Below are 27,902 nucleotides of genomic sequence, written 5' to 3' on the forward strand. Positions count from 1 at the left end.
AAGTCCGTCAGCATAAGATGTTAATCAGACTTATTTGGACTTACAAAAGAGGCAACCAAACTTCAAAGACAGAAGTTTGAGGTGGAATGGCATTGTATTGATTATTGAGTATGAGGATCTAATTTTGGGCTGTCGCAGTTCCTTAATGCTGAATTTCCAGTCTTGGAAGTACCATCAAATGGGTGAAGCACACAGAGGGGGAGGGAACAATCGGAACATTGGGACTGGTAAAATAATGGAAATTGGTAAAAACAGAAAGCTTATGGAACTATACAGTAATTCAGTCAGCACCTGTACAGGGAAAAGGCAGGAAACAATATTTCAGCACTGCACTCTTCATCAGAACTCATTGACTGGAAACTGATCATGAGGAACACATGTTGATTAGCTGCATGTTGTTAACAAACTTAATTTAGAAAGGGAGGACCATGCGTGGCCAACGTCCACGACCTTTTGAGGAAGTGACATCACAAATGGGCTGGTGGAAAACCAAATAGTGTGGTGTACTTAAATTTCCAGAAAGCTTTTAATGAAGTTTCCCATGAAAGGCTGCTATTGAAATTGAAAACAATAGGAATGGAACGAAAAACCTGGCTGGGTAGAGGGGAAGGACTAAGGAAAGTGCCACAAGGCCTCTACTGCTTCTAATCTACATTACTGACTCTTCTTCACAAACCCCAATCAAATTGGTTACATTCACAGGTGACACTAAACTAGGGGACATTAAGTTGGAGGAAGCAGATAATGGTCTATGAAAGGGGTCAGATAAAATTTGTAAACAGACAGAATAATGGCAGTAGAAAGTCAATACAGACAAGTACAGTAAATTAAAAAGAAAAATAAATGTCATATTACATTGTGGATGGCGTAGATGAGGTTGAGAAGGATCTGGAGGTCATAGATGTTTCCGCAATTGTCAAGTCTCTGTGGAGCAGCAATAAACCAAGTGAATGCATTGTTATAGCAGTCAGAGGACATCATGCTAAAACTCTGCAACATTCTGGTCAGATTGCACCTTGAGAACTGTGTTCAGTTTTGGTCATCAAGATATAACTTTCAAGGCGGTGATGCAGAGAGGAGCCGCAAGGCTCGCAAGGATGGAGTTACGAGGAAAACCCGAGAAACCAACGCTCTTTCACTTGTAAAGGAGACCTTGCATAAATGTACAAGATACCTAACAGTATAGAAAAGGGAAATCTGGAGCACTACTTTAAGCTATGTTCAAACATTAGAGCAATGGGACATTGGCTAAAATGGGTAAAAGGACAACTTGGGACAGATATCAGAAAAAATTTCTTCCAGCAAAGCATGATCAAAACTTAGATTCATTCACGGTCCAGATACATGAATTGATGGGGAGAATATAAATTTGTTTCTTTTGGATGGCTGAGCAAAGTTGAGCTGAGCATCTTCCCTCATCTGTGCTTCCAAAGGCCATGGAACAGGATATGTCACAGGGTTAGGGGAGGGAGGGAACTATAGAGATGGAAGGAAAATATATATTTGCAAGCAGTTATGATCTGGAATGCACTGCTTTAAAGGGCAGTAGAAGCAACTCAATAGTAACTTTCATAAGGGAATTGGATAAATAATTGAAAAGGAAAAGTCTGCAGGGCTATGGGGAAAGAGCAGGGGTTGTGGAACTAATAGGACAGCTCTTTCAAAGAGGCACAATGGGCTGTGTGGCCTTCTTCTGTGCTGTAAGATTCTACAATTATAAGTACAGTAGATGATCCTCTCGTGAAGAACAGGAAATTGTTTCACTTGTGTCACTCGAGAGTGAGAGAACACTGAACAGGACCTGCATTGAGAGGCCAAGGGGCAGTGGAAGACATAGAGGGGGTGGTGGAAGACACGGAGGGGGCGAGGAACACACAGAGCGAGCGAGGAACACACAGAGGGAACGAGGAACACACAGAAGGAGTGGGGAACACACAGAGGGAGCAGGGAACACACAGAGGAAAGCGAGGAACACACAGAGGGAGCGAGGAACACACAGAGGGAGCGGGGAACACACAGAGGGAGCAGGGAACACACAGAGGGAACGAGGAACACACAGAGGGAGCAGGGAACACACAGAGGGAGCAGGGAACACACAGAGGGAATGAGGAACACACAGAGGGAGCGGGGAACACACAGAGGGAGCAGGGAACACACAGAGGGAATGAGGAACACACAGAGGGAGCGGGGAACACACAGAGGGAGCGAGGAACACACAGAAGGAATGGGGAACACACAGAGAGAGCGAGGAACACACAGAGGGAGTGAGGAACACATAGAGGGAGTGAGGAACACACAAAGCGAGTGAGGAACACACAGAGGGAGCAAGGAACACACAGAGGGAGTGGTGGAACACACAGAGAGAGTGGTGGAACACACAGTGGGAGCGAGGAACACACAAAGGGAGCGAGGAACACACAAAGCGAGTGAGGAACACACAGAGGGAGCAAGGAACACACAGAGGGGGCGAGGAACACACAGAAGGAGCGGTGGAACACACAGTGGGAGCAAGGAACACACCGAGGGAGTGATGGAATACACAGAGGGAGCAAGAAACACACAGAGGGAGCGAGGAACACACAGAGGGAGTGGGGAATAAAGAGGGGGGCAGGGAACACACAGAGGGGGTGAGGAGAACACAGAGGTAATGGGGAACACACAGAGGGAGCAAGGAACACAAACAGGGAGTGAGGAACACACAGAGGGAGCGGGGGACACATTGAGGGAGCGAGGAAGAGACAGAGGGGGTGGAGAACACAATGAGGGGGCAGGGAACACAATGAGGGAACAGGGAACACGCAGAGGGACCGAAGAACACACAGAGGGGGCAGGGAAAACATTGAGGGGGCAGGGGACACACAGAGGGAAAAGGGACACACAGAGGGAAAAGGGACACACAGAGGGAAAAGGGACACACAGAGGGAGCGAGGAACACACAGAGGAAGCAGGGGGACACACTGAGCAGCGGTGAGCAGGTCTGGTGCCTGTTGATTTCTATGGCACTAAGTCTTGCTCATTTATCTCCACAGTATCTTGACAAATAATAAACCCTGATCACCTAGCGACAGAAAATCTGTCAGCTATTAAATAAAATATATATATTTTCTGGTACCATGCTGCAATTTATAGATCATACAGTGGAAGAGAGAATTTTATCCTCACAGAATAGTTGTAATTAAAGAAAGACTTGCATTTATACGGCCAATGAAGTACTTTTGAAGTGTAGTCACTGTTGTAATGTGGGAAACGCGGCAGCCAGTTTGCGCACTGCAAGCTCCCACACACAGCAATGCGATAATGACCCAGGTAATGTTTTTTTTGTTATGTTGATTAAGGGATAAATATTGGCCCCAGGACACCGGGGATAACTCTGTGAAGAGCTTTAGTATGTCCTGAGGTCAGCCATGATCATATTGAAATATGGTGCAGGCTCGAAGGGTCAAATGGCCAACTCCTGCACCTATTTTCTGTGTTTCTATGTTTGTGAAGGACGCTATATAAATGAACGTTCTTTCTTACTCTGAATCCTGCAGTTCAGCAGCTGCCGTGTTGCCGGTGAGATGAGCATTAGACATGGGGTGGAGAGGATCTTTTCTGACCCTCAATCACACAATGACTAATGTTAACCATTTATTGACGAAATAAATAAATTACTTGTGACCTCGAGCTTCAGACTGTTAGCATTTTATTTGGCGAAAACAGAGAACTGCCTCAACTAATGGGGGATAGAGAAGCTTTGTTCTACTCCGCATGTAATGTCCTTAGTGTGAGCTGTGGCTCAGTGGGTAGCACTTGCCTCTGAGCCAGAAGGTAGTGGGTTCAAGTCTTGAACACAAAAAATATCTAGGCTGACACTCCAGTGCAGTGCTGAGGGAGTGCTGCACTGTCGGAGGTGCTGTCTTTCAGATGAGATATTAAATTGAGGCCCCGTCTGCCCTCTCAGGTGGACGTAAAAGATCCCATGGCACTATTTTGAAGAAGAGCAGGGAAATTATTTCCAGTGTCCTGCAGCCAATATTTATCCCTCAATCAACATAACAAAAAAACAGATTATCTGGTCATTATCATATTGTTGTTTGTGGGAGCTTGCTGTGTGCAAATTGGCTGCATTGTTTCCTACATTATAACCGTGACTACACTCCAACAGTACTTCATTGGCTGTAAAGCGCTTTGAGACATCCAGTGGTCATGAAAGGCACTATATAAATCCATCTTTTCTTTTTATCGGGCAGTGACCATGACTGCTATGTGAGAGAAACATGATGAACAGCAATATTACGTTCATGACCCCTGATACCCTGTTAGGGCTACTGATTGCTTTGAACAAGAAAGGCAAGTTGTTGTTACTGTTGATAAAGGTTGTTAATGCAGAGCAGCAAATTCCAGTAAATATTTCTGAGCAAATTCCGCAGACTGCTATTGCACTGCAGCTGGCAAATCTGTTGCTGTGTAACTGCTGTAATTATAGACGATGAACTCACCCCGTCTCACGGTCCTTGCAACAAAAGCTACCAGGCTGTAGAACTATGCCGAAAGTCCTTTTATGATCACTAGGGGCTTCCTACTGACCTGGGAGTGAAGAATTCTTTTTATTTTTGGTAACAGGAAGTTTCAGAGGACTTCTCTCCTGGCAGCAATTCATTCACAGAAAAAAAACTCTCTGTGCTTCAAATTAGTGCAGGGCTCGACAGAGCTCATTAGGAGGATTTGCTCTTCCTGACTCTGTCGCTCTTTGTCCCTTTTGGTCACTTGGAGAATCAAGTGAAGGGCACACGACAGAAGTGAAACCTTCAGCAGGCTTCTTGGCGCAGGGAACTTGTTACCGTAATTCCACCAGAGCAGCATCTTTCCAGCCTGGAGCGGCTGGTGAGTAGAGGCAGGCGATCCTTCTGGTTACTTTAAAAAGAATGAACTTGCATTTATATAGCGCCTCTCATGACCTCAGCACGTCCCATAGCACTTTACAGCCAATAATACTTTTGGAGTGCAGTCACTGTTGTAATGTAGGAAATGTGACAGACAATTTGCGCACAGCAAGCTCCCACAAACAGCAATGTGATAATGACCAGATAATCTGCTACAGTGATGTTTATTGAAGGATAAATATTGGCCCCAGGATGCCAGGGTTAACTCCCCTCCTCTTCTTCGAAATAGAGCCGTGGGATCGTTTACATCCACCTGAGAGAGCAGGCGGGGCCTCGGCTTAACGTCGCAAGCGAAAGGTGGCACCTCCGACAGTACAGCGCTGCCTGGGAGTGCCAGCCTTGATTTTGTGCTCAAGTCTCTTGAGTGGGGACTATGAACCCACAACCTTCTGAGTCAGAGGTTCATCATCATCATCATCATCATCATAGGCAGTCCCTCGGAATCGAGGAAGACTTGCTTCCACTCCCTAAGTGAGTTCTTTGATGGCTGAACTGTCCGATACGAGAGCCACAGACTCTGTTACAGGTGGGACAGACATTCGTCGAGGGAAGGGATCGGTGGGGCTGGTTTGCCGCGCGCTCCTTCTGCTGCTTGCGCTTGGCCTCTTCACGCTCTTTGTGTTGAGACTCGAAGAACTCAACGCCCTCCCGGATGCACTTTCTCCACCTCGGACGGTCTTTGGCCAGGGTCTCCCAGATATCAGTGGTGATGTCGCACTTTACCAGGGAGGCTTTGAGGGTGTCCTTATAACGTTTTCGTTGTCCTCCTTTGGCCCGTTTACCACGAAGGAGCTCTGCATAAAGCATTTGCTTAGGGAGTCTCGTATCTGGCATGCGAACTATGTGGCCTGCCCAGCGAAGCTGATCGAGTGTGGTCAGTGCTTCAATACTGAGGATGCTAGCCTGGTCGTGGACACTGATGTTGGTCCGCCTGTCCTTCCAGGGGATTTGCAGGATCTTGTGGAGACATCGTTGGTGATATATCTCCAGGATATAGTCAATGTATTCACTGAGGCATATGAAAGCATGGGCTTTACGCTTAACATCCGCAAGACAAAGGTCCTCCATCAGCCTGTCACCGCTGCAAAGGACTGCCCTCCAATCATCAAGATTCACGGCGTGGCCCTTGACAACGTGGACCATTTTCCATATCTCTGGAGCCTCTTATTAACAAAGGCGGAGATTCAACATCGCCTCCAGTGTGTCAGTGCAGCCTTTGGCCGTCTGAGGAAAAGAGTGAAGACCAGGCCCTCAAATCTACCACCAAGCTCATAGTCTATAGGGCTGTAGTAATACCCGCCCTCCTGTATGGATCTGAGGCATGGACAATGTCAGAGGCTACCCGTTGAGCGACCGCCGACAGCAAGTTCATCTTTTAGTTGGATAAATCAGCATTTGTCTCAATTAAAGCAAACGTGCGACTTCCTTTGAGCCTAATGTGAGGCTGTTCCAAGCCCTGTCTCCGAAACGGGTGCTTCCCGATATTATCCAGCCCCTGCAGTTCACCTTTTGAGATATCCCTCACCCATAGGGTTACAGATTAGCGAGGAAAGCATGATTAATGAAAATAAATAAAGTGGATAAAATTAGGAATGAGGCCAGGAATGATCAATGCCTATCTGATACCAATGCCCTTTGCTGCTGCTTCTAACCTTTTGCCTGCGTCCTGGCCTCTAACTCACCCACTCATCTGCATGACAGATAGTCGACACAGCTAAAAAAAGACAGAACGGTAAGAAAGCGAGAGGAAAAAAGAGGGCGACAGAAGCGAAGGACAGAGACAGATAGTGAAGGAGGAGAGGCAAAGATAGCTGCGGAGGGGAGAGGCATTGAAATGGAGGAGAAAAAGGCAGGTAGAAGGAAAGGCGAGACCGACAAATACACAGAGTGAAAGGAAGGAGAGAGGGTGGGAGTGATGGAGGTCAATGGCATGATAGAAGGAATGCACGAATTGCAAAATAAATTGGGAAGTGGAGGGTGTGTAGAATCATGAATCTGCCTGACTCAATTTGATCAGAACTGACCCACTTATCAGTTAAAGAAAGAAAGACTTGCATTTATATAGCGCCTTTCATGACCATCGGACGTCTGAAAGCACTTTACAGAAGTACGTGTGTGTTACAAAAATCAGACCCAGTGGCCCAATAGGTTGGACACCTTGACCTAATGAATCTGGTTTGAACCGACAGTGCGCAATGGCACCCATCTGACATCCTACATGAGCATTTCAATCCAACTGTCTCAAAAGTACAAACATAGGCAATCTCAGGGTGTCTGCTTCCACCATTCTCTGTCTACTGCAGTTCAGTTTACCAATTTTCCAAACCCTTTCCCTACTCTAAGGCCTTTAACAATTCCACTCAGATTCTGATCATTCCACACGGTCTCTTCATGTTCCATTGGACAGTGCAGTCTTCCATGTGGAAGACGCTGTCTGATTATGAGTTGCAAGTGAGCACAAACATCTTTCAAATAAATATATAGAACTGCTCAGAAATTACGGCACAGAAACAGGCCATTCGGCCCAGCTGGTCTATGCCGGTGTTTATGCTCCACACGAGCCTCCTCTGACCTTACTTCATCTCATCCTATCAACATATCGTCTATTTCTTTCTCCCTTGTGTGTTTATCTAGCTTCCCCTTAAATGCACCAATGCTATTCATCCCAACCACTCCCTGTGGCAGCGAGTTCCATATTCTAACCACTCTCTGGGTAAAGAAGTTTCTCCTGAATTCCTTATTGGATTTATCAGCGACTATCTTAGCCTTATGTTCCATAGTTCTGGATTCCTCCATAAGAGTATAACTAAGCCAAAATGGTAAGTGGCGCATAAATCAGTGTGTCGTGTTAACGTGAAGACTGCTTTTAATTACATTGCATTCTAGGAATAGCATTTCTCTGAAATCCTTTTGGATTCCTTGTGAATTTGGAGAAATGTATGAGAAAGCTCATTGCTGTCAAAGTGTTAGGTCAGGACAACAGGTGCAGAGCTGGTGGATCAGTATACTCTCTACCCTTGAGGTAAACAACATGTGGGCCACACACGCTCAGCTGCAAATAGCATCACTCGATGTCTCAGAGGTCGTTAGTGCAAGAAGAGCTTCACCGTTTAACAGGAGCTGCAGCCCAGGAGTGCGGTGCGAGAAGGCAGCTTTCACTTGCTGGAACTTTCATGACAAGAAAAGAAACGAGGAAAGCGGTGTATTTAATCTTGCTAACCTAGTGCAATAATAGTGTGAGGTGAGTGCCCATTCAGGAGGGATGTTTCCTTTTCTGGGAAGTCCCATGGTAATGTATTTGCTTCATGGGTTCTTTGCTTAAGAATTCATAGCAACACATTGCTATTAAGAACTAGTTGGTTTATTAGCAAATGTTTTAACAATCACACTACACATTACCAGTTCATCCACCAGGCTCACAACCACCTGCCTCATCGTGGATCCTCCAAACCCAACTGGCTGGGGTTTTATTGAGTCTTGTGAACATCACATGACTGGCTAAGCCACTCCCAACTCAACAGCTCTGCAAACCTGTGTCACAGGTTCACACATTACACCCATAAAGTCCTTTTCAGAGAGAGGAACCACATGTCTACCCATCCTGTCCCACCCACCTAAGCTCCTGATGGTGTCTTGGGCAATAGCCATATTAAAGTTCCATCTAAAGAAGAAAGTAGCAGTAGGAACCTATCAGAAGAGCTACTGCAATGTTAGCATTTATCTCAAGGGGGTTGGAATACAAAGGGAAGGAAGTTATGCTTCAGTTGTACAGACCCTTAGTCAGACCCCATCCGGAGTAACTACGTTCAGGAAGGATATATTGGCCTTGGAAGGGGCGCAGTGCAGAATGATACCAGGGCTTAAAGGGTTAAATTATGAGGACAGCCTTATATTCCCTTGCGTTCAGAAGATGAAGGGGGACCCAACTGAGGTGTTTAAAATAATAAAGATTCAGTAGGGTAGATACAGAGAAGTTATTTCCTGTCCGGAACAAAAGGGCTCAATCTTAAAATTACAGCTAGGCCGTTCACGATTGAAATCAGGAAGGAATTTTATTCACAAAGAGATAATGAAAATCTGAAATTCTCTTTCCCGAAAGCCTGTGGATGCTGGGCCAATTGAAAGTTTTCAGACTGGGATTGACATATTTATATTAGGTAAGAGCATCAGGGGATCACAGAATCATAGAAAATGACCACACAGGAGGCCGCCATTCGGCCCAGCGTGTCCGCGCCGGTCGCAAAAGAGTTACTCTGCCTAATCCCACCTTCCAACACTAGGTCCGTAGCCCTGTAGGTTACGGCTCTTTAAATGCACATCCAAATAACTTTTAAAAGTGTAGAGGGTTTCTGTCTCTACCACCCTTTCAGGCAGTGAACTCCAGACTCCCACCACCCTCTGGGTGAAGACATTCTTCCTCATCTCCTCTCTGATCCTGCTACCAACTACTTTAAATCTCTGGATCAAAGGCAGGTAAATGGAACTGAGTTATGATCTGATAGAATGGTGAAACAGGCTCGAGGGGCTGAATGGCCTCCTTCAGTCCCTATATTTCGACAGGGATGACAGGAAGAAGCAGTGAAAATACAAGAGCAAAACGGGTGCAAATAAAATGCTTAACTGTAATCTTATCAATAAAGTCTGCATTTTATCATTTCAAATGTTAAACTTAAGAGTATTCTACAATGCAAGAATGAAAGTTGCAAGCACAATATTGTTATATAATCATGTTTTTTTGGCCATTTACCACAATTTGATGATGACAGTAAAGTCCAAATATAAACTGCGGAGTTAAATTGGATCCCATTGGATTCCATGTAAATAATACATTATCTTCTCTCTTAGCAGACCTATGGCCAGGCTTATGGCTCAGTGGGCAGCACCCTCACCTGAGTCTGATGGTTGTGGGTTCAAGTCCCACTCCATAATTCAGGCTGACACACCCAGTGCAGTACTGAGGGAGTGCCGCACTGTCGGTGGTGCTGTCATTCGGATGAGACGTTAAACTGAGGCCCCGTCTACTCCCTCAGATCCCTTGACACTATATTGAAGAGTATGGGAGTGCTCTCTGGTATCCGGGCCAATATTTATCACCCAACCAACACCTAAAAAAAAACAGATTATCTGATCATTATCATATTGTTGTCAGTGGGAGCTTGCTGTGCACAAATTGGCTGCTGTTTTTCCTACATTACAACAGTGACTACACTTCAAAATCTGTACTGCTTCGGCTGTAAAGCGCTTTGGGACGTCCCGAGGTCGTGAAAATCGCTGTGTAAGTCTTTCTTTTTAAAGAAGCTACCACGAGAATTGCGGTCCAGCTGGCACCAACCAGCGTTTATATAATGACAGTGGTCATTCACGCTGAGAACTATAAATAATGTGGAGGCAGGAGGAAGGTGAGCACCTCTGAACCGTAGTCCACGACACTGTACAGCTTCCTCTAACCTTGGTGAGCTGTTTAACCCACTCAAGTGCCTGACCTCATGAATAACTTCACACTGTGTCAAACCACTCCGCACCCAAAAATAAAATCCTTAAAGTTAACTCTACAGAGTAATTTAAATATCCTTTTTTAAAAAATGATTTATAACCAAATGACTATAACTTTACTTCAGGATTGGAAGTGAGAGAAATTAGTCGACTGAAAGATCTGACGTGCAGCTTTCCATCCTGATTCAATGACTGACCATTTTCCCGAACCACCATCTTTTGTGTTACAATGAGGCTTCACACCTTTAGCTTTCATTCAACACGTGTTACCTGTATCTTGTTATAAACGGCATAGAATCATAGAAAATTACTACAAAGAAGGCCATTCCGCCCATCGTGTCCGTGCCGGTCAAAAAAGAGTTATCCGGGCCTAATCCCACTTTCCAGCTCTCAGTCCATAGCCCTGTAGGTAACGGCTCTTTAAGTGCACATCCAAGTACTTTTTAAATGTGGTGAGGGATTCTGCCTCTACCACCCTTTTAAGGGAGTGAGTTCCAGACCCCCACCAACCTCTGGGTGAAGAAATTCTTCCTCATCTCCTTCTACCAACTACTTTAAATCTATGCCCACTGGTTATTGACCCCTCTGCTAAGGGGAATCAGTTCAGTTCGCATTGAAAGAGCCAGTTTCTGTGCACCATTGGAAATGTCGCCTTTCTGTTGGTGAAAAGAGCCTTCCTTCTAAGGTGATCGCAGACAACTGTGCTATTCTAGGCTTGTCCTAACACCCAACCTACCCGCAAATCTGTGTGCTTTTCCTTTATACCACTCTCTGCCTCCTATTTCCCAACCAGTTATCAAGTCAAAAGGATACCACTAATTCACCCTATCTCACTTCAGACAATGATAATCTCTCCTGGTCAGAGAATTGAACCCCAGTCTCATGTGTGATGGGCAATGTTGCTAACCACTGTACTAACTAGGCTTGCTGGAACCAGCACTCTGAGGCTCCATTCAATCTCGGGATGGCCATCTATCCCAATGATGGATATTGCCTTCGGACCCAGGTTTGTAGGTTATGTGTCCAGTACCCAGCCGCAGATGACCACCTCTTGCCCATATTCTCAAACTTTTATCCCGTTCTCCATTCCGGTATTGGACACGTACGAATTCCTTAAAAGCAGACTCACATATATTGATAATACACATTGCGCATAACAAATGATAAGAAAGCAGTCCCTTTAAGGAAATAACTTTTGTCCGCAGATGCTGCCATATGACACGGGATGCTATTTTCATCCCCCAGAAGGGACATGAAAGCTTTCCTCAGTACCCAGCATCCACCAGCTTGCAAGAGATGCTGGGTCAAAGATCAATGGCAAAACACAGCTATATATAGGCTAAATTCTTCAGTAATAACTCATACATACGTGAACTGATTTGACAGATCGAGAAAATGCTAAATAACTGAGTGATGAGATCGAAGGTTATTGCAACCAAAAAATTCTTCTTATTTTCTCACGAGACTCCAGGGGAAAGAAGACTGAAGCCAACGTCTTTGGCTCCCGACACAGACTCTAGACTCTTGCCACTGTAAGGAGGCATGGGTGAGAAAGGGTTAAGAGCGGGGGTATTGACTTCATGCAACAGAGCCTGGTCTCCAATTGTCTTGGATCCCCTTGCCATTGGACCAAGACCTTGCTCTGTCAAGTTCGTGTGGTGGCTGGTGTGCAACGGCCAACCCCACGTTAAAAGAATTCACGCACAGGCACCGTCCACCCTTTAAAATGAAGTTTGGGACCTAGAACTTCAGAACCCTCATGGACAACCCTAACTGTGACAGACCGGAACGTCGTACTGCAGCTATTGATTTCAGCACACAGTGAATCACAGAGAATCCAGCGAATAGAATTTACAACACAGAAACTGGCCATTTGGCCAAATTGGTCCATGCCGGTGTTTATGCTCCATACGAGTCTCCTCCCAACCTACTTTATCTCACCCTATCACCATATCCTTCTATTCCTTCCTCCCTCATGTAACTGCCTAACTTCTCCTTAAATGCTTCTCTGCTATTCGCCTCAACTACTTCCTATTCCACAGTGTAATCATTCTCTAGGTATAGATGTTTCCCTGAATTCCTTGTTGGATTTATTAGTGACTATCTATTATGACATACTTATGATTGCTAGTTTTGGTCTTTCCCACAAGTGGAAACATCTTCTCTACATCTACCCTATCGAACCCTTAATAATTTTGAAGAACTCTATTGGCTCACCCCTCAGCCTTCTCTTTTCAAGAGAAAAGAGCCCCAAACTGTTCAGTCTTTCCTGTTAGTTATAACCTCTCAGTTCTGGTATCACCCCAGTCAATCTTTTGTTGCACCTTCTCCTGTTGCCTCGATAACCTTTTTGTAATATGGAGACCAGAGTGTGCACAGTGGAGACCAGAACCAATTCAAGGCAGCAATGTTCCCTCTCAAGCTAAGCACGGGAGAGAAAGGGGCCTATGTGTCTCACAGACCTTGAGAGAGAAAACAGAACTGGCACTGCCAAGTACTAGACCTCAGGAAGGAGCGACACAGGAGCCTGAGAACTTGGTAAAGCAAAATTTTTCAAAAATTGCATCATGCTCACCCATGTCAATCAATAATATAATTCACCCATTGTTCATGTGTCCGTGTAGCTTAGAGATACAAAACAGAACATGTGAACAAAAAAGAACATCTTGTATTTATATAGCGCCTTTAACGTAGTGAAACGTCGCAAGGCGCTTCACAGGAGTATTATGAGATAAAAACAATTTGACACTGAGTCGCATAAGTAGAAATTAATGCAGGTGATCAAAAGATTGGTCAAAGAGGTATGTTTTAAGGAGCGTTGAAGGAGGAAAGAGCAAAAGAGAGGCAGAGTGGTTAAGTTCCAGAGTTTGGGGCCTAGGCAACAGAACAAGTCATGATCAAGCCTTGCTCAGCATGGCTATTAAGGGCACTTTGATTAGTAATTTATAGTCAAAGAAAGGTTTGAAAGTAGCAAACTGTAATGGGAATTTTAATTTGAAGGGTTGGCCAAATCTAATTACTGAGCTCAGAGCTGTAACACGTTTGAATCCCCAATCAGCAGGTGCGATTGTAAGTAATATATTCTGAATAAATCTGTGAGCATTTGATCTTAATGTTTCTAGAATCATACTGGTTATGTGGAATGTATAAGTCATGTAACTATTAATAAAAACATTCTCTAACTGACTGCATTTCCTTCTCCGGTCACCATCTCAGGCTGAACCCAGACTGCTCGCAACCTCGGCAGCCTTTCCGACCCCGAGCTGAGCACACAACCCCATATCCTCTCCATCAGAAAGATCTCATACGTCCACCTCCATAATATCACCTGGCTCCACCCTACCTCAATGCATTTGTCGCTGAAACTCTGACACACGCTGGCATCATCTTCAGACTCAATGGCTCCGATGCTCTCCTGGCCAGCCTTCCATCCTCCATTAATTTCAGCTCTTCCAGAACCAAATGAAACAGATGAAAATGGTCTTCTGAAGAGTAATACAAAAGCAAAATCTAAGCGGGTCAGGCAGCATCTGTAGAGCGAGAAACAGAGTTAACATTTCGGGGCTGTGACCCTTCGTCAGAACTGGAACAGGTCGAAATGTAACCGATTCTTAAGGAAGTGCAGGGAACACTGAAAGGGGGAGGGGAGGAAAGAGCAAAAGGGAAGGCCTGTGATAGGGTGGAAGGCAGGAGAGATTTGAGAGACAAAAGGAATGATGGGCAAAATGAGATGGTAATGGAACAAGTTAAGAAACAAAAGTTGCATCGAAATAGGGTGTGAATGGGGGAATCATCACCAACTGCCCTTTTTTCTCTCTTTCCCATGGCAGCTCGTGCCATTACCATCTCATTTTTGCCCATTATCCCTTTTGTCTCTTAAATCTCTCCTGCCTTCTACACTACCACAAACAGCAATGTGTTAATAACCAGATAATCTGTTTCAGCGATGTTGATTGAGGGATAAATATTGGCCCCATAGTTACGCCCACCTGAGAGAGCAGGCGGGGCCTCGGTTTAACGGCTCATCCGAAAGATGGCACCTCCAACAGTGCGGCGCTCCCTCAGCGCTGTACTGGAGTGTCAGCCTAGATTTATGTGCTCAAGTCCCTCTGGGATGGGACTTGAACCCATAACCTTCTGAGAGAGAGGGAGGGAGAAATAAAAAGAGAGACACACAGATACATAAAACAGACAGAGCAGAAGGCAGGCCACCTTTCTTTCATGTATCCATGAATCAAGAATTTGCCAGGGTTGTGATCTCACTTCAAATGCATCATTCTCAATGCCCCATAACCACCTCCGCCTATTGTTTATTCACTTTGTTCCCACGTAGCCGTTGTATAATGGTTCTAAAATATCTGCATAGTTCCTCTGGGATAAACAGTGCTGCATTCCCTCTCTCTCACTGAGGTCTAAATTAAGGAACAGTTCATCTTACCCAACCAACTGAACAGCTCGCTGTTAATTAACTCATTAGTGAGAACAGTACAACACCACTCAAGCTAACAAACAAAGCACAGGCATTTTCTGAATGCTCACACAGTAATTTCCAAAGACTTGTTTCTGTCTGTTGCACGCACCTTTAATTTCTTCAATACTTTAGCGGGTTCATCTGATGGTGTTTGTGGTTTTTGATGTGCATATACAGTTGCTAAATCCAAACGCACCACCTCCCCCGCCGGCCCCCACCCCCACCCCACCACAGCCTATATATAAACATGGTGAAGAAGACCTGGTACCAAGGGAGCCACTGCATTCATGGAACTACTGCTCCGATAGTATAATAGAAAGTGCTGTCAGTCTATCCTGGTTTCAGTCACATTTGTATAAACAACAACATTCACTTCACTACAATGTAAATCATTACCTGTGAAGTGCTTGAGATGTTTTTTGCAAGAGGGGATCAGGCACTGAACAAATGGGACAAACCAGGCACGTTATGGGAGTTCCAATCTTGCCACCACAGTGGATGTGAGGTAGAGATTTTGGCGTAACGTATGTTAAAAATATAACTATTGAGCTGAATGATGAATTTCTGGACACTAAGAGAATCAAGGGATATGGGGATAGTGTGGGAAGGTGGAGTTGAGGTAGAAGATCAGCCATGATCTTATTGAATGGTGGAGCAGGCTTGAGGGGCCAACTGGCCTACACCTGCTCCTATTTCTTACATTCTTATTTTATGTTATTAAACTTAGCTCTTAGGGGGTTACATGTAGAGGACAGTAGGGTCTGGGAGATAGAGATCAAAGACTTGCATTTATATAGCGCCTTACATGACCACCGGACATCACAAAACGCTTTACAACCGATGAAGTACTTTTGGAGTTTAGTCACTGTTGCAATGTAGGAAACATGGCAGCCAATTTACGCACAGCAAGCTCCCACAAACAGCAATGTAATAATGACCAGATAATCTTTTTTTTTGTTATGTTGATTGAGGGATAAATATTGGCCAGGACACCGGGGATAACTCCCCTGCTCCTCTTCGAAATAGTGCCATGGGATTTTTTACGTCCACCTGAGAGAGCAGACGGGGCCTCGGTTTAATGTCTCATCCAAAAATGGCACCTCCAACAGTGCAGCACTCCCTCATTGCTACACTGGAATGTTAGTCTAGATTTTTTTATGCTTATGTCCAAGGATTGGGAATTGAACCCACAACCTTCTGATTCAGAGGCGAGAGTGCTACCCACTGAGCCACAGATTAAGATTCAGACAGGGTAGCCAAAGCAATGTGCTGCAGACAATAAAAAAATGGTTTAACATTCAAATGATTGTTATAGAAACTCCATTCGTTTGAACTCCGCAGGGTTCATTGCCAATTAGGATGGTGGATGCCCATGTCCTAGCTCGCACCAAGTCCCGCTCACCCATCACCCCTGTGCTCGCTGCCCCGTGTTCTAACTCACACCAAGTCCTACTCACCCATCACCCCCTGTGCTCGCTGATCTACATTGGTTTCCAGTTAAGCAACACCTTGATTTCAAAATTCTCATCCTTATTTTCAAATCCCTCCATGGCCTCACCCCTCCCTATCTCTGTAATCTCCTCCAGCCCCACAACCCCCCGAGATGTCTGCGCTCCTCTAATTCTGCCCGCTTGAGCATCCCTGATTATAATCGCTCAACCATTGGTGGCCGTGCCTTCTGTTGCCTAGGCCCCAAGCTCTGGAACTCCCTCCCTAAATCTCTCCGACTCTCTACCTCTCTTTCCTCCTTCAAAACGCTCCTTAAAATCTACCTCTTTGACCAAGCTTTTGGCCACCTGCACTAATTTCTACTTATGCGGCTCGGTTCAAATTTTTTATCTCATAATACTCCTGTGAAGCACCGTGGGACATTTCACTCCATTAAAGGCGCTATATAAATATAAGTTGTTGTTGATTCTGCTCTTGGATGGGAAATAGTGCGGTTGACTATAAGCTACCACTGGAGTCAGGCTGACTAAAGAATAGCAGATTGCAGGGGGAGAGAAGGCCCTTCCCTGAGTTTAAGGCCAAATTGCAGGGTTCAGTTTCTTATAACCAGTAGCTGTAGAGAAAGTAAGATAATTCTGAAAATACGGGTGAGGCAGTGGAGTAGCGTGGCGTGTTTATTATTTTCTTTCTGTGTGTGAAAGAGAGTAAAGCTGAGTGGAATACGTGAGTTTTGATAGTAATTGGTGGTCTGTATACTCATGTGGCATGTAGTAAAGCAGCTTATCTGGCCTTGTCCCATCAAGTGTTCCCTCAGTCTGCCTTTGGAGAGAGTGAAGAAATGCACTTCAGTTCACAGGATGTGCTACTGTTACAATCGCAATCGCAACACTGGGTTCCTGAGATGAAGGGGTTGTCTTATGAAGAAAGGTTGAGCAGGTTGGGCCTATACTCATTGGAGTTTAGAAGAATGAGAGGTAATCTTATTGAAATGTATAAGATTGTGAGGGGGCTGGACAGGGTCGATGCTGAGAGGATGTTTCCCCTCGTGGGGGGATCTAGAACTAGGGGGCATAGTTTCAGAATAAGGGGTCGCACATTTAAATCAGAAATGAGGAGGAATTTCTTCTCTCAGAGGGTCGTGAATCTTTGGAATTCTCTACCACAGAGAGCTGTAGAGGCTGGGTCATTGAATATATTTAAGGTGGAGATAGACAGATTTTAGAACGATAAGGGGATCAAAGGTTATGGGGAGCGGGCAGGGAAATGGAGTTGAGGCCAAGATCAGATCAGCCATGATCTTATTGAATGGCGGAGCAGGCTCGAGGGGCATAATGGTCTACTTCTGCTCCTATTTCTAATGTCTTATGTAATATACAGCAGTGTGCATCAACTCCCATAACAGTAAAAGACCCTTACGGGAGCAACTGACACACTGCTGAACTCGAGCTAGCACCCACGGCAGATTTGAATTTGTAGCAAGTCTTTCTTTTTTCGCCGTCATGTCAAAGAAATAGGCCTGTGCCTGCGAATCTTCCACTCGTGAACACCTAGCTTGAATCGGTTTACAAGTCCACAAAATGTGCCCACGACGTTGGAGGTACAACGCCATGGGTTGGGGAAAGTTTACGTCAAACATACATGGGGCAGCACATAAGGTGTACACAGAAACAACTACGGGAATAATTGGGCACGCGCAAAACATTCACTAAACCATACGTGCACTTGTAAAATCACGTTTGCACCTTTCAAACAAGAAATAGTTCACTGGGTTCTTTTACGTTCACCTGAGAGGGCAGACGGACCATGGTTTAATGTCTCATCTGAAAGATACCCAGCAGCTGAGATCTTGCCAAATGCTGTGATCAACCCTGTCTCTCTCCACCCTGTGCATTGGCAGGAAATATGTTACTAATTAGGGCCACGATCACTTTCCTGCGCCTAAATATTGAAAGAACTTGCATTTATATAGCGCCTTTCATGATCTCAGGATGTTTCAAGCTGCTTTACAGCCAATTAAGTACTTTTTGAAGTATAGTCACTGTTGTAATGTAGGAAATGCAGCAGCCAATTTGCGCACAGCAAGCTCCCACAAACAGCAATGAGATCATGATCAGATCATCTATTTTTTAGTGACGTTGCTTGAGAGATAATTATTGGGGAGATCTCCCTTGTTCTTCTTTGATTAGGGGCCATGGTTTTTTTAATGTCGGTCTGAGAGAGCAGATGGGGCTTCGTTTTAACATCCCATCCAAGGACGGCACCTCTGGCAGCATTGCACTCCATCAGTACTGCGTTTATGTGCTCAGATCTCTGGAGTGGGGTTTGATCCTACAACCTTCTAACTCAGAGGCGAGAGTGCTACCCACTGAGCCACAGGGACACCCCCCCCCCACCCCCCTCGCAGACATGGCGAGGCATCCCAGAGACATTCAGTTCTGCAGGGGCAGGAACAGCCAACTATTACCCACTGGACAGCCTCTCTGCTCAAGCCCTGGGTTTTTCCATATGTCCGAACTCCAGTTGTACACAACTCCTGCAGCATTCCTGTTATGTGATATGGAAACGTAATCATTTCTAGGATCAACAACAAGGTTGTTTGAAGGCTGCATTTCTTACTTACGATTCAAATCGGGTTCCGAACCGAATAATATTTTTGTACGAGTGTTTTTCCTGTGTTCGAATCGGTGAAGGGTGAAAATGGCAGATTTACGATCACTGTGTCATCATCAATCACTTCCAGGTCCGGTACAGTGTGAGTTTACAGAGAGAGCTAAAGCTCTTGCTCTCTCTGCACCACAACAAAAATATGCCTCAACCCCAAAGAGCAGCAGCCATCTCACGAGCGTCACATTTTTTATTTCCCACAACAGGTATGCTGCGGCCTCCCTTTGAGCGCGGGTGCCAATTTTGTGCCGTTTCGCGTCAAATTAAGATCAGTTTCGTACTGCGAGTCCGCATTCTCTGGGAAACTGGATTGAATCGGCTCAAACATGTGACTTGGACAGCCAGCGGAGCCATCATTCTGGGCTGGATTTATAGCAAGAGGCCCAATTTAATCATCTAAACATGTTTCTTAAATTCTCATGAGGGGTTCCCCGGCATTCGCAAACATTCTCCTGAGCGCTGTCCAATGTTTAAAGTTGAAATGGAATCTTTTACACCTGTGGCTATGTATCAACGTGATGCTACCATCGTTGACTTGCACCCACTTCCATAAACCCAACTAAATGGTGCCAGTTCTCTGAGGCTCTGGAAGTGATCCAGGTAGTGATCTGGGTAGTTATAGGATCTTACGGGCACAGAACTGTTGGCACTACCACCTAGCGAGCCACGGGTCACATTTGGGAGATTCTGAGACAGGGAAAATCACAGGTCTTTTTGCTGCAACCTGCAAAACTGTGAGGCATGCGTACGCCGTGTGTAATGTATGCACCTGTGAGTTGGGAGTGGCTTAACCAGTCACGTGATGTTCATAAGACTCAATAAAACCCCAACCAGGGGCTCCACGATGAGGTATGCAGTTGTGAGCCTAGTGGATGAACTGGTAATGTGTAGTGTGATTGTCGGAAAAAAAACAGTAAAAGGGAATATTATTTGTATGGGGATAAATTACAACATGCTGCAGTGCAGAGGGACCTGGGGGTCCTTGTGCATGAATCCCAAAAGGCGCAGCGCAGCACGAGCTGTAGGGGGCAGAGTTAGGTCCCTGCGCTGAAAACAGTGCCGGGTCCTCTGCACATGCGCGCTATAGTGGGCGCGCATGTGCAGTAGCTCCAGGCGCCCAAAACTGTGTGGGAGGGACCCGAAGCACGCAGCCCCTAGCCCTGGCCGAATGGCCTCACTGGGGCTGCGTGGATAAGGCTCCTCCCATGCCCAGCTCCTGCTTCTTCCCGACCCGACTCGACTCCCGCTTCCCTGCCCCAGCCCCCAGACCGGACTGGACCGGACCCGACCCTCCCCCACTCCCCACCCGACCTGACCTCCCTCTCCCTCCCTCCCTCCTCCCTCCCCCCCCGACCCGAACCGAACCGACCTCCCTCCCACCACCCCACCCCCGACCCGACCCGCGCTTCCGACCCCGCCCCCACCCAGACCCGACCCGACCCAACCTGACCTCCCTCTGCCCCCCCCTGACCCGAACCGAACCGACCCAACCTGACCCGTGCTCCCTCCCTACCCGAACCAACCCGACCTCCCTCCTCCCCGCCCCTCCCGACCCGACCCGTGCTCCTGACCCGACCCCGTGATCGCGACTGCCCTCCCCCCGGACCAGACCCGACCCTACCCGACCTCCCTCCGCCCCAACCCGACCCGTGCTCCCCCCCCGACCCCGGACCCGACCCGACCCAACGCCACCTACCTGTAAATCTGGTGCTGGGGACGGGCCCTGCCCGAAGTCTTGGGCCCGGTCAGGCCCGGCCTGTTCAGCCTCCCTCCCCCTTCTCCTTTCCCCCCAACCCTCTCCTTTCCCCCCCTTTCCCCCCCCGCTCCTTTCCCCCCCTCTCCTTTACCCCCCTCATTCTCCTTCCCCCCCATTCTCCTTCCCCCTCTCCTTCCCCTTCTCCTTTCCCCCCTTCTCCTTTCCTTTCCCCCCCTTCTCCTTTCCTTTTCCCCCCTCTCTTTCCCCTTCTCCCCCCCTTTCCCCTTCTCCTCCCCTTCCCCTTCTCCCCCTTCCCTTCTCCCCCATCCCTCCCCCTTCCCTCTCTCCTCCTCTGCCTCCCTCCCTCCCCTCCCCCTGCCCCCCTCTCTCCCTGTCCTCCCCTCTCCCTCTACCCCCCTCCTCCCCCTCCCCTCGCTGTCAGAAACACAGACACTGACAGACAGATAGTGAGAGACACACACAGACAGACAGAGAGATAGAGACACTGACAGAGACACACTGGGGGTGGGGGGGGGGGGGGGGGCATCCCAGCATGCTGTTGGAGGGCTTCCGGTGCTGCAGTCGGTAAGTAGAAAATGTTTTATTTATTGATTTAAAAAAAAATTATTTCTTATTTATTTATTTTGATTGATTTATTGGTTGATTTATTGATGTTTTTAATCATTTATTATTGATGATGGCTCTTTATTTGTAAAACTGAAGTGTTTAATGTTTGTAAACTTCCCTTTGAACCCCCCCCCCCCATTCCCTACACCTGATTTGTAACCTACGCCTGATTTTCTAAAGTGTAGACAAGGTTTTTTCGAGCGTACAAAAATCTTCACTTACTCCATTCTAAGTTAGTTTGGAGTAAGTTTTCACTGCCGAAACTTTGAAAACAGGCGCAAGTGGCCGGCCTGACTAGAACTGGAGCAAACTAAATGCCGAGAATTTGAATTTCTAAGATATTCCTTCTACACCAGTTGCTCCATAAAATCAGGAGCAACTGAGGCCGAAACTTGGGCCCATAGAAAATAGGTGCAGGAGTCGGCCATTCAGCCCTTCGAGCCTGCACCACCATTCAATGAGTTCATGGCTTTGAGTACAGCACAGAAGGAGGCTATTCGGCCCCTCGTGCCTGTGCCGGCTCTTTGAAAGAGCGAACCAATTTGTCCCACTCCCCTGCTCTTTTCCCATATCCCTGCAAATGATTCCATTTTAGGTATTTATCCAACGCTGAAAGTTATAATTGAATTTGCACCCACCGCCCTTTAAGGCGGTGCATTGCAGATCACAACAACTCGCTCACTCACTGTGTCAGCCAGTGGCTCAGTTGGTAGCACTCTTGCCTCTGAGTCAGAAGGTTGTGGGTTTAAATATCACACCAGAGATACTTGAGCACAAAAATCTAGGCAGACACTCCAGTGCTGTACTGAGCAAGTGCTGCATTGGCAGAGGTGACGTCTTTCAGATGAAGCATTAAAACCGATGACCCGTCTGCTCTCTCAGGTGGATGTAAACATTTCCATGCCCACTATTTCGAAGAAGAGCAGGGGGGTTCTCCCGGGTGCCCTGGGGCCAATATTTATCCCTCAATCAACATCACAAAAACAGATTATCCGGTCATTATCACATTGCTATTTGTGGGAGCTTGCTGCGCGCAAATTGGCTGCTGCGTTTCCTACATTACGACAGTGACTACACTTCAAAAGTACTTCATTGGCTGTAAAGTGCTTTGGGATATCCGGTGATCGTGAAAGGCGCTATATAAATGCAAGTCTTTCTTGCGCATAAAATTTTTTTCTCATGTCGTCTCTGGTTCTTTTGCCAAATACTGTCAATTGGTCAAAGACCCTTGGAATGCTGTTGGTCTCTCTCTTGACCATCTAGCTCGGTGTCATCAACAAACTTTGATTCACAAGAAATGCCCTCCGCCACATCATGATGCATAGTGTGAGTAGGAAAGAAAACCAGAAAAGATTATGTGGATTCCACCAGTCACTCACTTTCCACATCTCACCAATTTCTGAAATCTAATGCTAAGCCAGCTAGTTAAATTAAGATTAATTCTTGAGCCTTAATCTTCTTTATAAAACCAGCGTGTGTAGCTTTACCAAAGCTTTCTAAAAATCCTAGTAAATTACTTCCACTGTGTAATGTATGCACCTGTGAGTATGCTCACAGGTTTATAGAGTTGCTCCTGGGCACGGCCAAGGGGACCATCAGCTGGTCCAGGCAGCAGGCGGTCAAGGGTGTCATTCAGCCCGATTGCCTGCCTCTTTTCCGCGGTTACATCCGTGCCAGGGTGTCCCTGGAGATGGAGCACGCGGTGTCCACCGATACGCCCGCAGCCTTCCACGAGAGGTGGGCACCGGAGGGACTGGAGTGCATCGTTACCCTCGGCAACCAAATTTTAATTTGATTTTATACGTTTTAAAGTTTAATTTGTTTATTGCCGGATTTTTAGTGTCCCCTTCCCCTTTTATAGGGGGCACTTGTAAAATTTATGATTGCCCAAAAAAAAAATCACAAAAAAAAACAAAAAAAGTCAAAAAAAGAAAAAAAGGGCAGTTGAAAAATGTTTGGCGTGTCCCCCAGATTGGGGGGCACTTGACTTAACTGGTTAATTTTGTCTCCAATCAAAAGAGTTACAGAGCTGCTCCTGGGCACGGAAAGGGGGCCATCAGCAGGCGGTCGACGGGGTCATTCAGCCCGACTGTCTACCTCTCTTCCACAGTTACATCCGAGCCAGGGTGTCCCTGGAGCTGGAGCACGCGGTGTTCACCGGTACGCTCGCGGCCTTCTGCGAGAGGTGGGCACCGGAGGGACTGAAGCGCATCATCACCCCCCCCCCCCCCCGGCAACCAAATTTTAATTTGATTTTAATGTCTAAAGTTTAATCTGTTTAAGTTGTCAGTTTTAGTGCCCCTCCCCTTTTAGCTAAGGAGTACTTGTATAATTTGTGTTCCAGTGCCCTCAAAAAAAACACAAAATAAAAAAAAAACAAGGGGGCACTTGAAAAGTTTTTGAAGTGTGCTCCCCCCCGCCCCCCCCTTTAATCAGAGGGGCACTTGGTTACTGATACAACTAAAATAGTTGTCGAGCTGTTGATTGCCATCCGGAGGAGGCGGGGGTCCACAATGGAGTGCTGTCTACGCGGAAGTTCTCCCTTTATTTATTGGGGACTTGGCCTGGAGGGTGTTGCATGGAGCAATCCCTTGCAATAAGTTTTTAAGTCGGTTCATGGACTCCCATGCCCGCCTGTAATTTCTGCGGTCTGGAGGAGTCCGTGTTCCACGTTTTTATTGGGTTGCAGCCCCTCTTCCAATAGCTGAAGGGGCTGCTCCTCAAATTCTGGTTGCACTTCAGTCCCACACTCCTGATCTTTGGGCACCCTGTGTGGAGGGGAGCGGACAGGTCGGAGGGCATCCTCGTAAGACTGCTCCTGGACATGGCCAAGGGGGCCATCAGCCAGTCCAGGCAGCGGGCGGTCGAGGGGGTCGTTCAGCCCGACTGCCTGCCTCTCTTCCACAGTTACATCTGAGCCAGGGTGTCCCTGGAGATGGAACACGCGGTGTCCACCGGTATGCTCGCGGCCTTCCGCGGGAGGTGGGCGCCGGAGGGACTGGAGTGCATCATCACCACCGGCAACCAAATTTTAATTTGATCTTAGTGTCTAAAGTTTAATTTGTTTAAGTTGTCGGTTTTAATGCCCCCCACCCTTTTAGCCAGGGGGCACTTATATAATTTGTGTTTCTAGTGCCATCAAAAAAAAACAAGGGGACACGTGAAAAGGTTTTGGAGTGTGCCCCCCCCTTTGATCAGGGGGCACTTGATTAAAGTATACAACTAAAATAGTTGTAGAGCTGTTGATTGCCGTCCGGAGGAAGCAGGGGTCCCCAATGGAGTGCTCTCTACGTGGTAGTCCTCCCTTTATTTATTGGGGACTTTGCCTGGAGGGTGTTGCACGGAGCAGTCCCGTGCAATAAGCTTTTAAGTCGGCTCACGGGCTCCCAGACCGCCTGTAATTTCTGCAGTCTAGAGGAGTCCGTGTTCCATGTTTATGTAGAGTGTGCGAGGTTGCAGCTCCTCTTCCATTATTTGAAGAGGCTGCTCCTCAAATTCTGGTTGCCCTTCAATCCCACACTCCTGATCTTTGGGCACCCTGTGCGGGCAGGTCGGAAGATCTCTTTGTAGGATTGCTCCTGGGCATGGCCAAGGTGGCCATCAATCGGTCCAGGCAGCGGGTGGTCAATGGGGTCGTTCAGCCCGACTACCTGCCTTTCTTCCGCAGTTACATCCGAGCCAGGGTGTCCCTGGAGATGGAGCATGCGCTGTCCACCGGTAAGCTCGCGGCCTTCCGCGAGAGGTGGGCGCCAGAGGAACTGGAGTGCATCATCACCCCCGGCAACCAAATTTTAATTTGAACCACGTAATGTCTAAAATTGAATTTGTTTAAGTTTGTCGGTTTTGGTGCCCCCCACTCCACCCCCCCCCCTTTAATTAGGTGGCACTTGATTTAATGATTTATTGTCTTACAGGTGCAACTAAAATAGTTGTCGAGCTGTTGAGTTGGGAGTGGCTTAACCAGTCACGTGATGTTCACAAGACTCAATAAAACCCCAGCCAGTTGGGTTCGGGGGATCCACGATGAGGCAGGTGGTTGTGAGCCTGGTGGATGAACTGGTAATGTGTAGTGTGATTGTTAAAACTTTGCTAATAAACCAACTAGTTCTTAATAGCAATGTGTTGCTATGAATTCTTAAGCAAGGAACCCAAGAAGTAAATTCATTACGCACTGGATTAGTTGTCTCGTTTCCATTATTCCTGTTTCCATTATTCCTGTGTTTTCTCTGTTGGTGTTGTATTACTCCAGCATTCCTCCTGGCAGTGCTGTTGGGCATAGTTAGGTTCAGTGCAAGATCAAAATCCAACACCACCACAGGGAGTCAGCATTGCTGCCACTGTTGGGAAAGAGCACCACCAACAGGCACCTAATGTCATGACCCCACTTGCAGTAATAGCTAGTTGCACTAAAACTGCAGTTATAGTGTAAATGAAGCCTGAATCTGGATTGTAGGCCCTAAATGACCCTTGGATAACTAACGTTAACAATGATACGGTTCAGTGTGCCAATGCAGCCTTTGGCCGCCTGAGGAAAAAGAGTGTTCGAAGACCAAGATCTCAAACCGGCACCAAGCTCGTGGTCTACAGAGCAGTTGTGGTACCCGCCCTCCTGTAAGCTTCAGAGACATGATGTACACAAGGCACCTCAAAGCACTGGCGAAGTACCACCAATGTTGCCTCTGCAAAATCCTGCAAATCCATTGACAGGATAGGCGTACCAACATCAGTGCTCCCCTCAGGCCAACATCCCCAGCATCGAAGCATTGGCCGATGGATGAGCCACATTGACCGCGTGCCTGGTCCTAGACTCCCGAAACAAGCACTCTACTCCGAGCTCCGTCACGGCAAACGAGTCCCAGGAGGACAGAGAAAACGCTTCAAGGACACTCTCAAAGCCTCTTTGAAAAAATGTAACAACTCTTGGGAATCTCTGGCCCAAGACCGCTCAAAGTAGAGGAGAAGCATCCTAGAAGGCGCCGAACACTTCGAGTCTCTTCACCAGGAGCACGCAGAAGCTAAACTAAAAAAAAATCCTAACTAACTCACACTGATGCAAATTAAATGTGCAGAATGGGGATTTTTTAAGATCCTCCAGAAAAATCAATTTGCTCCAAAAAAAAAACAGAGCAACTCCTGGGCAAATTTGGGCCCACAGATTTTATTTTTCTCCAGTGTACTAAGGCATTAATTTAGAACTGTGCTGAATACTGGTGATCAAATCTCTGAAGGTCGTTCGCCACATTTTCAGGAGTGATGGTCATCTGGAGGAGGCTCCCAGCTGAGGCAGTTGTCCAATGAACGTAATGTATGCACCATGTTTATGCTCACAGATTTATAGAGCTGTTGAGTTGGGAGTGGCTTCGCCAGTCACGTGGTGTTCACAAGCCTCAATAAAACCCCAGCCAGTTGGGTTCGGAGGATCCACGATGAGGCAGATGGTTGTGAGCCTGGTAGATGAACTGGTAATGTGTATTGTGATTGTTAAACGAACGAGTTCATAATAGCAATGTGTTACTATGAATTCTTAAGCAAAGAACCCATGAAGCAAATACATTACAAACGTGAATGTTTAGTTAACAAGAAGATTAATGATTATAAGGAAAAATACAGGTGAATAAGCCCACAATGGCCCCAAATGTTACAATTATACTAATAACAAGGAAACAAGGATTTGCAATAGATAGTGCCGAATCATATTCTCAGGACATCCCAAATTATTTCATTTTCAATGAATTATTTTTGAACTGTATTTACTGTTGCTGTTTGGGAAATAAGAACATAAGAAATAGGAGCAGGAGCAGGCCATATGGCCCCTCGAGCCTGCTCCGCCATTCAATAAGATCACGGTTTATCTTCGACCTCAACTCCACCCGATCGCCATATCTTTTGATTCCCCTACAGTCCAAAAATCTATCAATCTCATCCTTGAATATACTCAACGACCGAGCATCCACCGGCCTTTGGAGTAGTGAATTTCAAAGATTCACAACCCTCTGAGTGAAGACATTCCTCCACATCTCAGTCTTAAACTGCTTTGAGTACTGTTGAGGGGGATGACTCATCAGGGGAGGGCAGCAGCAGCCAAGTTCATGGCACCGTGGCTGGCTCTGTTGCACAGGAGGGCAGGAAAAAGAGTGGGAGAGCGATAATGATAGGGGATTCAATTGTAAGGGTAATGAATAGGCGTTTCTGCGGCCGCAACCGAGACTCCAGGATGGTATGTTGCCTCCCTGGTGCAAGGGTCAAGGATGTCTCGGAGCGGGTGCAGGACATTCTAAAAAGGGAGGGAGAACAGCCAGTTGTCGTAGTGCACATTGGTACCAACGACATAGGTAAAAAAAGGGATGAGGTCCTACGAGACGAATTTAAGGAGCTAGGAGCTAAATTAAAAAGTAGGACCTCAAAAGTAGTAATCTCGGGATTGCTGTCAGTGCCACATGCTAGTCAGAGTAGGAATCGCAGGATAGCGCAGATGAATACATGGCTTGAGCAGTGGTGCAGCAGGGAGGGATTCAAATTCCTGGGGCATTGGAACCGGTTCTGGGGGAGGTGGGACCAGTACAAACCGGACGGTCTG

The 27,902-nt window shown here is 46.7% G+C and overlaps 1 protein-coding gene across 7 annotated transcripts in view; it reads right to left on the reverse strand.

The window, feature by feature from the left end:
* LOC139230043 (synaptotagmin-1-like) overlaps positions 1-27,902 on the reverse strand; it is a 383,490-nt gene that overhangs the window by 218,227 nt on the left and 137,361 nt on the right. For 5 of the 7 annotated variants that reach the window (XM_070861801.1, XM_070861802.1, XM_070861807.1 and 2 more), the window contains one exon: positions 13,762-13,903. The exons of the other annotated variants lie outside the window; for them this stretch is intronic. The gene's annotated coding sequence lies outside the window, so the exon portion shown is untranslated. The remainder of the gene's footprint in view (positions 1-13,761; positions 13,904-27,902) is intronic. 7 annotated transcript variants of the gene reach the window in all.

Source organism: Pristiophorus japonicus, chromosome 19 (assembly GCF_044704955.1).
Source record: "Pristiophorus japonicus isolate sPriJap1 chromosome 19, sPriJap1.hap1, whole genome shotgun sequence".
Lineage (NCBI taxonomy): Eukaryota > Metazoa > Chordata > Chondrichthyes > Pristiophoridae > Pristiophorus > Pristiophorus japonicus.